The sequence below is a fragment of the Erinaceus europaeus genome, chromosome X, assembly GCF_950295315.1.
Source record: "Erinaceus europaeus chromosome X, mEriEur2.1, whole genome shotgun sequence".
Taxonomy (NCBI): domain Eukaryota; kingdom Metazoa; phylum Chordata; class Mammalia; order Eulipotyphla; family Erinaceidae; genus Erinaceus; species Erinaceus europaeus.
The window spans coordinates 62,192,129-62,205,458 of record NC_080185.1 but is presented as its reverse complement, the minus strand read 5'-3'; positions in this window follow the sequence as shown (position 1 = coordinate 62,205,458).

The window sequence follows — 13,330 nt, the reverse complement described above, 5'->3', positions numbered from 1 at the left end:
ACCTGGAAGCAACCCAGGTGCCCAATAACAGATGAGTGGCTGAGAAAACTGTGGTATATATACACAATGGAATACTATACAACTATCAAGAACAATGAACCCACCTTCTCTGACCCATCTTGGACAGATCTAGAAGGAATTATGTTAAGTGAACTAAGTCAGAAAGATAAAGATGAATATGGGATGGTCCCACTCATCAACAGAAGTTGAGAAAGGAGATCTGAAAGGGAAACTAGAAGCAGGATCTGACTAACTTGAATGTAGGGCACCAAAGTAAAAACACTCTGTTGAGGTGGAGGGTGGACATGGGGCTTCCTGAACCGGTGGGGTGTGGGGGTGCGTGGGATGGGACACAGTCTTTTGGTGGTGGGAATGGTGCTTATGTACACTCCTAGTAAAATGTAGTCATATAAATCACTAATTAATATGAGAGGGGGAAAATTAATTGTATGTCTCGAAGTCTTTAAAACACAGACTGAATCTTTTCAATATATAGGCTGTGTATTTGATTTGCAGACTCTCTCAAAAGCCTAGATCAAGTAGATCAGAAACAACCAGTGGCACAGCTATATAAAATATTGGGTACTATACAGCAAATTCTAACAAAAGGACTTTTCAAAGTTAACGCAATTACCAAATAATGTGATGATAACATTAACTATCCATTGTCTTTTTGAACCCTAAGTCAGCAGGAACCTCACATCTCCACTATAGAGCCTATATTTCCCCCAGTCCTGGAACCTTAGGATAGGGCCCACTTTCCCACATGCCTCTCCCAATCCATATCAAATAATATTGCATCTGCTGATCGCAACCTAATCAACACAATGGATGCCATCTCCATATACTTCAGTTCAGACTGTGTCCAGAGACTTCAGGTGTGGAATGACAACCCTTCAGCTTCATTACTCAGGTGAGACCTTTCCTTTCATAGTATTCTCTAATTCCATCCCAGGTGGATCACTTTCTAACAAATTCCCAAAATCTAGATATAGACCAGGCTCTGTGAGAGAGCATATGTTCACATGTATTGAACGTTTCCTTCTCTCCAACCCAAAGAGTACACTCACAGGAAGAGGAACTCCCATGCTAGCCTGACATCTGTCACCCAACGTGGGGCACAATTCCATGACCCGGAGATTAAGAGTCTCATGCTCTACCAACTGAGCTAGCTGGGCTAGCATGGGTATGCCTCTTCCAGTAAGTGTACTCTCTGGGTTGGAGAGAACGAAACCAGAGCCAGCTTGGGCTGCTACTCACTCAGCGACGTGGGAGAGAGATGACTCATGAACCAAGCTCGTGATGGGGCAATGCAATATCTTTATTGATCAGAGAGCCACGGTTTTTGAAAAGACAGACCCGGAAGTGGCAAGTTGGAAATATAAATGGCTAGGAAAGGGGCGGAGAAAGGCAAAACAGAGCTGGAAAGGTAGGAACTTCCTTAGCAACTGTTGTGAGGGTTTAAACTGGTAGGATTAATAATACCCTGGATGCAGAGAGGGTCTTGAGGGTAGAAAGAAGATAGATTGGGAGTTGGGCTGTAGCGCAGCAGGTTAAGCACAGGTGGCGCAAAGCACAAGGACCGGCATAAGGATCCCAGTTTGAACCCCGGCTCCCCACCTGCAGGGGAGTCGCTTCACAGGCGGTGAAGCAGGTCTGCAGGTGTCTATCTTTCTCTCCTCCTCTCTGTCTTCCCCTCCTCTCTCCATTTCTCTCTGTCCTATCCAACAACGACAACAATAATAACTATAACAATAAAACAACAAGGGCAACAAAAGGGAATAAATAAATAAAATAAAATAAAAGATAGATCCAAGAATAGAATGAGTGGGGATCTTTCAGGCAAAACAATGATTATGTAGATAGGCCATAGTGTCAGGAATGCAGGGTGCTTTGTGAGGCTCCTCACAGTTTCCCAACATCTCCCCTTTCTTTTTATCTAATGGCCATAATATCAGGAATGCGGGTGCTTGTGAGGCAGGGAATCTGATAGGACGAGGCACACCTTTGGGGTTACTCCTGTCCCTCCTTGCTCAAGCTCTTGGTAGAGAGAGACTGACAGGTTATATGCACTCCTCATGTTAAGCCCTGCCAAGCTCAACCACATCCTCACCATTTCCCGACAAATGCTACATCCTACAAAGGGAGAATGGACAACATACTCTATGCTACACCTGAGGAAGATGGGTGGATATTGGGGCAGTTTGGGTTGTTCCTATTCATGACCAGAGAATGTGAGCTCAGATCTACAGGGATGCAGAGGTCGCATAGGCTCCTAAGATGAGTATGGGCCCCAGATTACATCAAAGTGGTGGGGTTTACAGTCAACAATATTTATACCCCTTTACCTTTTTAGGGAGCTACTCTCTTCCCTGATCCAGCTTTCTGTTCCTTTTCCAGCCATGACATCATCTCCCCAGACAATAACTTGGGTCCACCTGCATATTTGATTTTAGGCTCAGGGAAAAAAAAAACTAGTATAGCCACAGGCCCTTTGGAATATAACTAAAATATGCCTACTAGCTATCTACAAAATGCAGGACCGCCCAACTCTTCATCTGCACTATTCCAGCCTTTAGGTTCATGATTGTTCGAAAGTTTGTTTGGCTTTGTATGTTGACTCTCTTTTCAGCCACTAGGTTCCAGATGCCAGCATGATGTCGACCAGACTTCCCTGGACTGATGACGCCACCAATGTGTCCTGGAGCTCCGCTTCCCCACATTCCCACCCTACTAGGCAAAGAGAAAGGCAGGCTAGGAATATGGATCAACCTGTCACTGCCCATGTTCAGCAGGGAAGCAATTACAGAAGCCAGATCTTCCACCTTCTGCATCCCAAAATGATCTTGGGTCCATACTCACAGAGGGTTAAAGAATAAGAAAGCTATGAGGGGAAGGGATGGAATACAGCGATCTGGTGGTGGAAATTGTGTGGAGTTGTACCCCTCGTATCCAATGGTTTTGTCACTGTTTCCTTTTTTAAAAAATTTTATTTATTTATTCATGAAGATAGGAGGACAGAGAGAGAAAGAACCAGATATCACTCTGGTACATGTGCTGCCAGGGATTGAACTCAGGACCTCATGCTTGAGAATCCAATGCTTTATCCACTGCACCACCTCCTGGACCACATCAATGTTTCCTTTTTACAAATAAATATTAATTTTAAGAAGAATGGGAAAGGTTCCTTGTAGTCTTAGAGTTTAAAATAGCAATAGTTAATAATAATAGTTATTATTATTATTATAACTAAGTTAGGTGGTAGTTTATTTTTCTTGAAAATCCAATGGTTAGAATTTACTGTAATATAATGCCTTACCATGCATTATGCTGCTTATGGATATTGACTAATAACAATATCTTAGATACTAGCACAATCCAATTATTTTTATATTTTTGACTTAAGGTTGTAAGTAACTTGGGTATTTTAGAAAAAAAACAAAAACAGTTTCAGAAAGTGTTACATAATCTATGCCCAGTGTGAGAATTCGTTCAGCTTACAAATTTGAAACCTTATATATTTAGACTCAACACACACACACACACACACATACACACACACACATACACACACACACATTCAGAGCTAAAATCTAGACAGTTAAAGAACTTAAAATGATCACCTATTTTCCCTTGACATATTAAACTTTTAGTGATTTATACGATTATAATGGGAGAACTTATGGAAGTGTGGCTATGGAGTAAAAGAGATGTTTCAGATAGCTCACCTGATAAACTAGAAAAAGAAACAAAAATCACTTAAAAACACAATGAAATACAAATGAAATTTCTTCAGAAACTCACTAAGCCACAGGTGAGTGTGACACATATGGTCAGTGGGTGGAAAAGAAGTAAGGGCTGCCGGTGGCAGGAAAGTGGGTCTGGATGCTTTATGTGTAAACTAGGGGCAACAGAATATTGAACTGCCCACAGGGACTCACTATTGTTTAACTGAAAAAAATCTGGCTATAGTTCAAGCCCTGTATCAGCTCAGGCTCCCACAGCTGGGTTGAAAAATAAATCCCAGGTGGAGCCAAGATGGTGACTTGGAGACAACACCTGGCTTGCGCTCTGAAAGGAGGCTGTTTCAAAAGTAGGAAAATTGGGTGAGGGTAGGTGATATGAGTCAGTGGTGGAGTAAGGGTGCTTTGGGTGAGCAGATAGGAACTAAGAGCCCTATAATCCACATTTGGGCTGGCAAACAGAGGCCAAAAAAGACAAAGGAAACAGGGATCTGGCTGATAGTTTTCTGTTTTGCTATTTCACTATTATCTCCCCACACACACTCCACACACACAAGACCAACCCCCAAACCAGCTACTCCCGGTAGAACTCCTGTGGAGATATTTTCTTTATCAAGATTCCTGGATTGGCGGGAGTGTCATTCAAAGGACTATGATGATATATCCCCCTAGAAAAGTCTTTTTTAAAAGGGGGCTGGAAATCTGAGTGACAGAATACCTGACCAATCAGGGCCTTGGTCTTACCTTGGTGTGGGAAGGGGACAAGGCTGCATGCAGCTTATCCAGACTGGTTCAATCTGTAGACTGACTGTTAGGGATTTTAATTTATTATTAATTTTATTCTTATTATTATTATTTGTGCTTGTCTCTTTTCCCTCCTTCCCAGGTTGAGCAAAATTAGCTATTGCTGCTTTTTCCTTAGAAAGTTGATTGGGTGTGCTACATATTGTGGGAGGAAATTGTTCCTCTCTCTGTTATCTCCTCTTCGTTTTTTCTTTCCTTCTAACTTATCTGAAAAATCTCTTTCCTTTAACTGATTTTTTTTTGCTGTATTCACTAGCACTCTTTTGTGAATTTACCTGTAGAAGAACTCTGACTCAAAGTGGCCTCTCTCTCTCTCTATCTCTCTCCCTGTGGCTCTCTCCTCTTTTCTTTCCTCTCTCTTGGCACTATCTCTAGAATTTATAGTTGACAGTTTATTTACATAATTTTCTATTCTTGCCTTTCCTTTTACTTTTTTTTCTTTCTTTTTGGTATTGTTTGATTTTATTTTTAGAGTGGAGATGTTGCTTGCGGAGCTGGTTTTGGTTGAGCTGCATTAATCTTTGCTTTGGCTGCTATTGTTGTACTTTCTGAGGTATGTGTCTTCATTTGAGAAAAGACAATAGTGTGGCCTATACTCACACAACACAACAATTGAAGAACAACAGGAGAGAAAAAACAAAGCACACCAATAAAAAAAATGGTTAAATTGGGAGCAAATAAAACTACTACCACAGTGAATCAAGACAGAAGCCCCCCAAAAGTTCCAAGTAAACCAGAAGCAACTATAAATAATGATGATATCCAAACAATAATTAAACTATTAATCACATAAATAAGGACAACTAATGAGGAAAAGGCTATCAGAAATAGGAAAACAACGGATGAGACCGTCAAAGAAAATACTAGCTACCTCAAGGTAATTAGAGAACCGAAAGCTGAAATAACTGAGCTAAAAGGACAAGTAGCAGAACAAGCTAATACTATAACTGAACTGAAGAAGGAAGCTGAGGGCAAGTAAAGTAGATTAACAGAAAGAGAAAACAGAATTAGCCAGACAAAGAATGAGTTAGAGAAAACTAAGAAGGATGCAAAAAAAAACTTAAAAAAAGAGATTAAGAGACACTGAAAACAACAACAGAGATACATGGGAAACAGTCTTTTGGTGGTGGGAATGGTGTTTTTTTATTTCTTTATTGGAGAATTAATATTTTACATCTACAGTAAATACAATAGTTTGTGCATGCATAACATTTACCAGTTTTCCATATAACAATACAACCCCCACTAGGTTCTCTGTTGTCCTTTTTAGACCTGTGTTCCTCCCCCACCCACCCACCCCAGAGTCTTTTACCTTGGTGCAATACACCAATTCCAGTTCAGGTTCTACTTGTGATTTCTCTTAACAAGTTATTTTTATATGGTTCAGGTGGTAGTGTACCTGCTTCAGTGAACACCTTGCAATGTGCAAGGACCCTGGGTTCAAGCCCCCAGTATCCACCTGCAGGGGGAAAGCTTTACCAGTGGTGAAGTAAGGCTGCAACTATCTCTCTATTACTCTGCCTCCCCTCTCAATTTCTGGATGTCTCAATCCAATGTATAAAGATAATAATTTTTTAAAAATTAAAAATATTTAATGAAAAATAAACACTTTTTTATAGATTATATCATTATATATATCTAGTATAAATATTAAGAATTCTTTCTATAGTCCTAAATTATTTCATATTTAATTTAATTTATTTATTATGTTTATTTTTAATTAATTATTTTTTATTATTTATTTTCCCTTTTGTTGCCCTTGTTGTTGTAATGTTATAGTTATTATTGTTGTTGTTACTGATGTTGTTGGATAGGACAGAGAGAAATGAAGAGAAGAGAGGAAGACAGAGAGGGGGAGAGAAAGACACCTGCAGACCAGCTTCACCATCCGTGAAGCAACTCCTATTAATTTGTAGTCATATAAATCACTAGTTAATAAATATGAGAGTAAAACTGATTGAATGTCTCAAACTTTTTAAAACACATACTGAGTCTTTTTAATACATAGGCTGAGTCTTTGATATGTGGACTCTCTTAAAAGACCAGGGATAACAGAAGCAACCAGTGGCACAGCTATATACAAATACTGTCAAAGGACATAAATTATGGTGATGCTTTGTGTGATATAGCAAATCCTAATAAAGGGATATTTCAAAGTTAATTCAATTGTCAAATAATGTGATTATAGAAATAACCATCTATTGTCTTCTTAAACCCTAAGACAGAAGGAACATCCAGCTTCCTCTATAGAGCGTAAATTTCCCCCAGTCCTGGAACCTCTAGGGTGGGGCTCACTTTCCTGCATGCTTCTCTCAATTCATACCAAATGATATTGCATCCACAGATCCCAACCTAATCAACTCAATGAGTACCACCTCAGCATACTTCACTTCAGACTGTGTCCAGAGACATCAGGCATGGAATGTCAACCCTTCACCCTCATTACTCAAGTGAGACCTTTCCTTTCATAGTATTCTCTAATTCCTTTCCAGGAAGTTCACTTCCTAACAAAGTTCCAAAACCTAGCTATAGATCAGGTCCCGTGAGACAGAGCATATATTCACATGTATCCATAAATCAGGGCAAAATATATACCTGAAAGCAAAAGTACACAATAGTCTGTAGTGAGTCAGTATAAAGTTCCTAATGAAATAGTGTCTACTTAGACTTAGTATATACCCTCCTAACCTACTTCCCATTCCAGTTCTCTCACTCACTCCAAAGCTAACCTTATCAAAGCAAGGACTGAAAAAGCTGAATAAGGGCAAGAGACTGGCATACTTTAACAATGACTCTTTAGTCATTATCAGGCCATCCCGTCAGCTGGAGCACTAATTAGGAAGTCCTGAGATTCCATTTCATGATAGGCCTAGACCTCGAATAAATCCCTCTCTCCATTGTTACTGGTCATTTTTATCAGTAACAACATAATATACCCCTTTGTGGGCCCCCATAGGACCTTGCCCTCAACTTGGATCAATCATGATAGAGAATGTTCCATCCTCCGAAGAAAGATGGGTCGATATTAGTGCAGCTTGGAATGTTCCTACTCATAACCACAGAATGTGAGCTCAGATCTACATGGACGTGGTCACATAGGCTCCTAAGCTGAATATGGGCCCCAGCTCACAAAGCGATGGGGTTTACACTCAACAATGTTTATATCCCTTTCCCATATTAGGGAGCAACTCTCTTCCCTGATCCAGCTTTCTGGTCCTTTTTCCAGCCATGACATCATCTCCCCAGTCAATAATTTCAGGCTCAGGGGTAAAAAGAAAAAGAAAAAGAAAACAAAATAAAAAAAACTAGTATAGCCACAGGTCCTTTGGAATATAACTAAAATATGCCTACTAGCTATATACAAAATGGAGGACCCCCCAACTCTTCATCTGCACTATTCCAGTCTTTAGGTCCATAATTGGTAAACAATTTGTTTGGCTTTGTATGTTAACTCTCTTGTCAGTCACCAGGTTCCAGATGCTAGCATGATGCAGACCAGACTTCCCTGGACAGACAACCAACCCCACCAGTTTGTCCTGGATCTCTGATTCCCCAGAGCCCTTCCCCACTAGGGCAAGAGAGAGACAGGCTGGGAGTACGGATCCACCTGTCAATGCCCATGTTCAGCGGGGAAGCAATTACAGAAGCCATATCTTCCACCTTCTGCAACCCACAATGACATTGGGTCCTTACTCCCAGAGGGTTAAAGAATAGGAAAGCTATCAGGGGAGGGGATGGGATATGGAGATCTGGTGGTGGGAATTGTGTGGAGTTGTACGCCTCTTATCCTATGGTTTATTCAATGCTTCCTTTTTATAAATAAAAAATTAAAATAAATATATAAAGAGTTCTTTCTCTTTTTCTTATTTTTTTACCATAACACTGCTCAGTTCTGGCTTATGGTGGTGCTGGAGATTGAACCTCGGGCCTCAGAGACTCAGGCTTGAAAGACTTTTGCATAACCTTTATGCTGGCTCCCCAGCTCCTTTCCCTTTTTCTTAATGGGACTGGTGAAATGTTTATCAATTCAATACAAGAAATCAGCACTTAGTTTCATTGGACCCTTTTATTATATGCTGTTACAATATCTCATTATTTTCATATTGCTCTTGATGGGTCTTTTCAGTTCTTTTTATAGTTTATTAGCATAGTATGATCTTCCTTTCAAGAATAAATGTTGATAATTATTAAATCATATTGATTTATCAAAATCTAAATCATTACATACTGTTCATCCCCACCTTTTAACACTCTTCCTGCTTTAAAATTTGAAATAAGCATGGCTGTCCTGTGTTCTATAGGTTCCAGTTACCCTGTATGGTTTTGTCTATCCTTTCACTTTGAATCTGTATTTGTAATTAAAATTTAAAGCGTCTTGACTTCCCTGGACAGATGACCTCACCATTATACCCTGCAAATCCATCTCTCCCAAGACCTGCCCTACTACATAAAGATAGAAACGGGTTGGGAGGGAGTTGGGCTGTAGCGCAGCGGGTTAAGCGCAGGTGGCGCCAAACTCAAGGACTGGCAAAAGGATCCAGGTTTGAGCCCCTGGCTCCCCACCTGCAGGGGAGTCGCTTCACAGGTGGTGAAGCAGGTCTGCAGGTGTCTGTCTTTCTCTCCTCTTCTCTGTCTTCCCCTCCTCTTTCTATTTCTCTCTGTCCTATCCAACAACAATGACATTGATAATAACTACAACAATAAAACAAGGGCAACAAAAGGGGAATAAATAAATAAATAAATTTTTTTTTAAATTTTTTAAAAAAGAAATAGGTTGGGAGTATAGATCCACCTGCCAACAACCATGTTCAGTGAATAAGTAATTACAGACCTCCCACTTCTGCACCCCATAATGATACTGGGACCATACTCCCAAACAGATAAAGAAGAGGAAGAAGCTTCCAGTGGAGAGGATGAGATATAGAACTCTGGCGGTAGCAAATGTGTGGAATTTTACTCCTCTTATCCTATGGTTTTGTTGATATTTTCTATTTTTATTTTAAAAATAAATGAAATTTTAAAAATAAAAATAAAAAAGATTTAAAGTGTCTCCTAGAGGGCGCCAGGTTGTGGCACATCTGTTTGGGTGCAATTGTTACAATATGTAAGGACCTGTGTTCAAGTCCCCAGTCCCCACAGAGCTGTAGGTGTACCTCTTTCTACCTTTTTATTTCCCCTTTCCATGTCAGTTTATTTCTATCCAGTAAATTAATGAATAAAATATTAAAGATAAGTAAATAGTGTCTCTAGTAAACAACACATCATTGGGTTGTTTCCAGATTCACCCTGCTACTCTGTGCCTTTTGATGAGTGATCTCATGCCATTGACATGTAGTGAAGTTATAGAAGTAAACATTCATTACTAGTTTTCTATGTGGCACTTATTAATGATTACAGGTTTAGTTTATTGTTGATGTGTTTCTTCAGTTGTTGTTTGTCTGTGAAGCTCTTTATCCCACTAACAAATATAAATGATAGTCTGGTTGGGTATGTTATTATTAGTTGGGAGTACTTCCCAAAGAGCATTCTGTATATATCTTGCCATTCTTTTTTGGCCCTTAAAGTTTCTGTTGAGAAATCTGCTGACAGAGCCCAAGCAGTGGTATACCAGGAGTACACCTAAGGCATTGCTTCTGGTTGGCAGAGTAGGGTAGCATGCAGTCTATACGAACTGCTCAGGGACTAGCTGAGGAGTACCACAGTCAAGCTGCGACTATAGATTTGTTAGTGGATCTTTTGACAGAACCAAAGAAGTGGTTGGTAGGATTTGGAGCCCCTTGATGAATTTATAGTTCTATTTGATGTGAGCTGTTGATATTTTCCCTTGTTTCTCTCAGTCTCCAACCACTTCACTCAGGCTGATATCCTCAGTGCTTTCAGTGGAGCAAGAAAGAAGTGAACCTACTAGGGAAAGAGAGTCAGACTGGGAGTATGGACCAACCTGTCAATGCTCACGCTCAGCGGGGAAGCAATTACAGACCCAGACCTTCCACCTTCTGCAACCCACAATGACCCTGAGTCCATGCTCCCAGAGGGATAGAGAATGGGAAAGTTATCAGGGGAGGGGTGGGATATGGAGATTGGGTGGTAGGAATTGTGTGGAGTTGTACCCCTCCTACCCTACGGAGCTGTTAATTTATCCTTTCTTAAATAAAAAATAAAATAAAATAAGAAGTGAACCTTCCAGTACCATCTAGTTGGAGATGTCAGGTCCTGACCACACACACACACTCTTTCCCATCGTGGGAAATTGTGCAGGTAGAAAAGGCTTTTTTGGCATGCTGTTGAGCAGTTTGGGAGGAAGGCTAATGCTGATAAATTTAAAGGTTTTTTTTTTTCCCTCCAGGTTTATCACTGGGGCTCAGTGCCTGCATTATGAATCCACTACTGTTGTTGACCATTTTTCCCCTTTTATTGTATAGGACAGAGAGAAATTGGAGAGGGGAAGAGAATATAAGGACGGGGAGAGAGACACCTGCAGGCCTGCTTCATTGTTATGAAGCAATCCCCGTGCAGGTGGGAATTTGGGGGCTCGAACCAAGATCCTTACACAGGTCCTGTACTTCATACTTTGTGCCATACTATGTATGATTAAACCAGTGCACCACCACCCATTCCCCTGAAAAGTTTCTTCATAGCCACAAAAACATATTCTCTTCTGGATTCTTTTGCCCCAACAGGGTGATGGGACTTCTGTCCTGGACATCTGAGCTCCCTCAAAAGAGGGCATGCTTGTGTGTTGTTGTCAAAATAGACATTTATTTGGGGATGAATAATAAAATATTCTTTTCTACTCTGGGGTAGGGGGGGAGAGTACAAGTCCAGGAAAAGGATGACAGAGGACATAGTGGGGGTTGTATTGTTATGTGGAAAACTGAGAAATGATATGCATGTACAAACTACTGTATTTACTGGTGACTGTGAAACACTAATCCCCCAATAAAGGAAAATGTTTAAAAAATAAAATAAAATATTATCTTCTGCCATCTTGATTATGTTACTTTCTAAACCAATGTTCTGTGTGTAAATATTTGAGACAACCTTCGATAATATTAATTTTCTACTAAAATTAAAAATATGTGCATTTGATTGTTTTTGTCATGTATGGTATATTTCAAGTAACTGTATCAACAAAAATGACACATTATGAGTAAACATCCTATTTAGAATTCCTATATTTTTATACATATTCCTTCAACTGGAAAAGTGTTTATTTTGTACTGAATATATTTCTATTTGAAATCCATGACATTATGCCAAAGAATATGCCTATTACTTTGAGCTGCTGAATTTCACATTGTCAGGTGTGAGTTGTTTGGGCACACTGGGTATACTCATCACTTTTCATGAGCATTTGATCATGAAGAAATAACTTCAACTGTTTATTTTCCTTCCCTTGCTGATTAACACTGGCAACAATGGTACAGGAAGTACGCAGAGGACCAAAGGAAAATATGTTCAGAAAACAAAAACCAAACAAACAAAAAGCATAGCGATATAACTTCATCTCATGATATCCTCTGTATATAGTAGCTATATGGCCACAGTAAAATTCTTCTATTCTTTTAAAAATATTTATTTATTTATTTAATGAAGACAGAGGAAAAAATGAGAGGAAAAGGAATGAAAGAAATGGAGAAATAAAGAGAAAAACATGCAACACTTGTGAAGCTTTCCTCCTGAAGGTGGGAACTAGGAGTTTAAACCTGGGTCCCTGAGCATGTTAACATGGACACTCTACCAGGTGTGCCACTTTTCATTTCTGAAAATAAGTTCATGCAGGGTATCTTATTAGGTTGTATATATTGAGTATTTATATTCTAAATGAAAGCATTTTGGCATTTATGTTTAATTAGATAGCATCACACAAGTCCTGGTGCTCTAATTTCCTATATCTCTATGTTAGATAAAGCCAGTGGCATTGACCTACTAATTACCCACCAAAAAGCAAAATGAAAATGAGATAAGAAAACTCCTATCTGTAGAATCACAAGATAAATGATATCTCACCTTGAAACAATTACATAAGCAGAGTGTCTGACCTAGTGTAATGTAGTACCTGAATACCTCCCAACCAATATGCAGCTCTTGAACTCTGTAGACAATGGATTCAAAAGAGTACCCAGAGTCACACTGACATAATTAGCTACTTTAATTTTATTCTTTAAACATGCATTTCTTTATGAGAAAGAGGGGAGAGAGCAAAAGTACCAGAGCATGGGTCTTCCATAGGAGAGGCCAGGATTCTAACTAGAAACCTTCTGTTTGACGGTCCAAGGATTGATGTTCTGTTCTACATCCTGGGCTCCAAATGAAATATTTCCTAAATATCTTAAGAAACTCTTGCCAATCATCATCAGACCCTCTTTGGGTTGCTGACCCATCCTAACCAAGTCACAGTCCGTTGTGGTCCTAAGTGACTTGGGTGCACCTAAAGACTGGACATTACAGATATGGGACAGGGCCAGGCTTACTAGTCAAGCCAGCAGCCTGGGCTCCTAAACCTTGAGGTCATTTGGTCAATTTGACCCATTTGACACTATTGTCACATAGGAGATGCTAAATTCTGCCTTTCTAATAGAAATGAATCTCCTTGGACCCTTAGGAGCAACCAGCCTGTGGAAGCCTCCATCCTGCATGTCACCAAAGTTTCACGGACACTATAGTCATGTGCCCTGTCCTCCCCCCTGAGGTGTGCCAAAGCTCTGCTGTCTCTGCCCATGGAGCTGCTGGACTTCTATTATATTTTCCACCAGGGTTACTGCTCGGGCTTGGTGACGGCA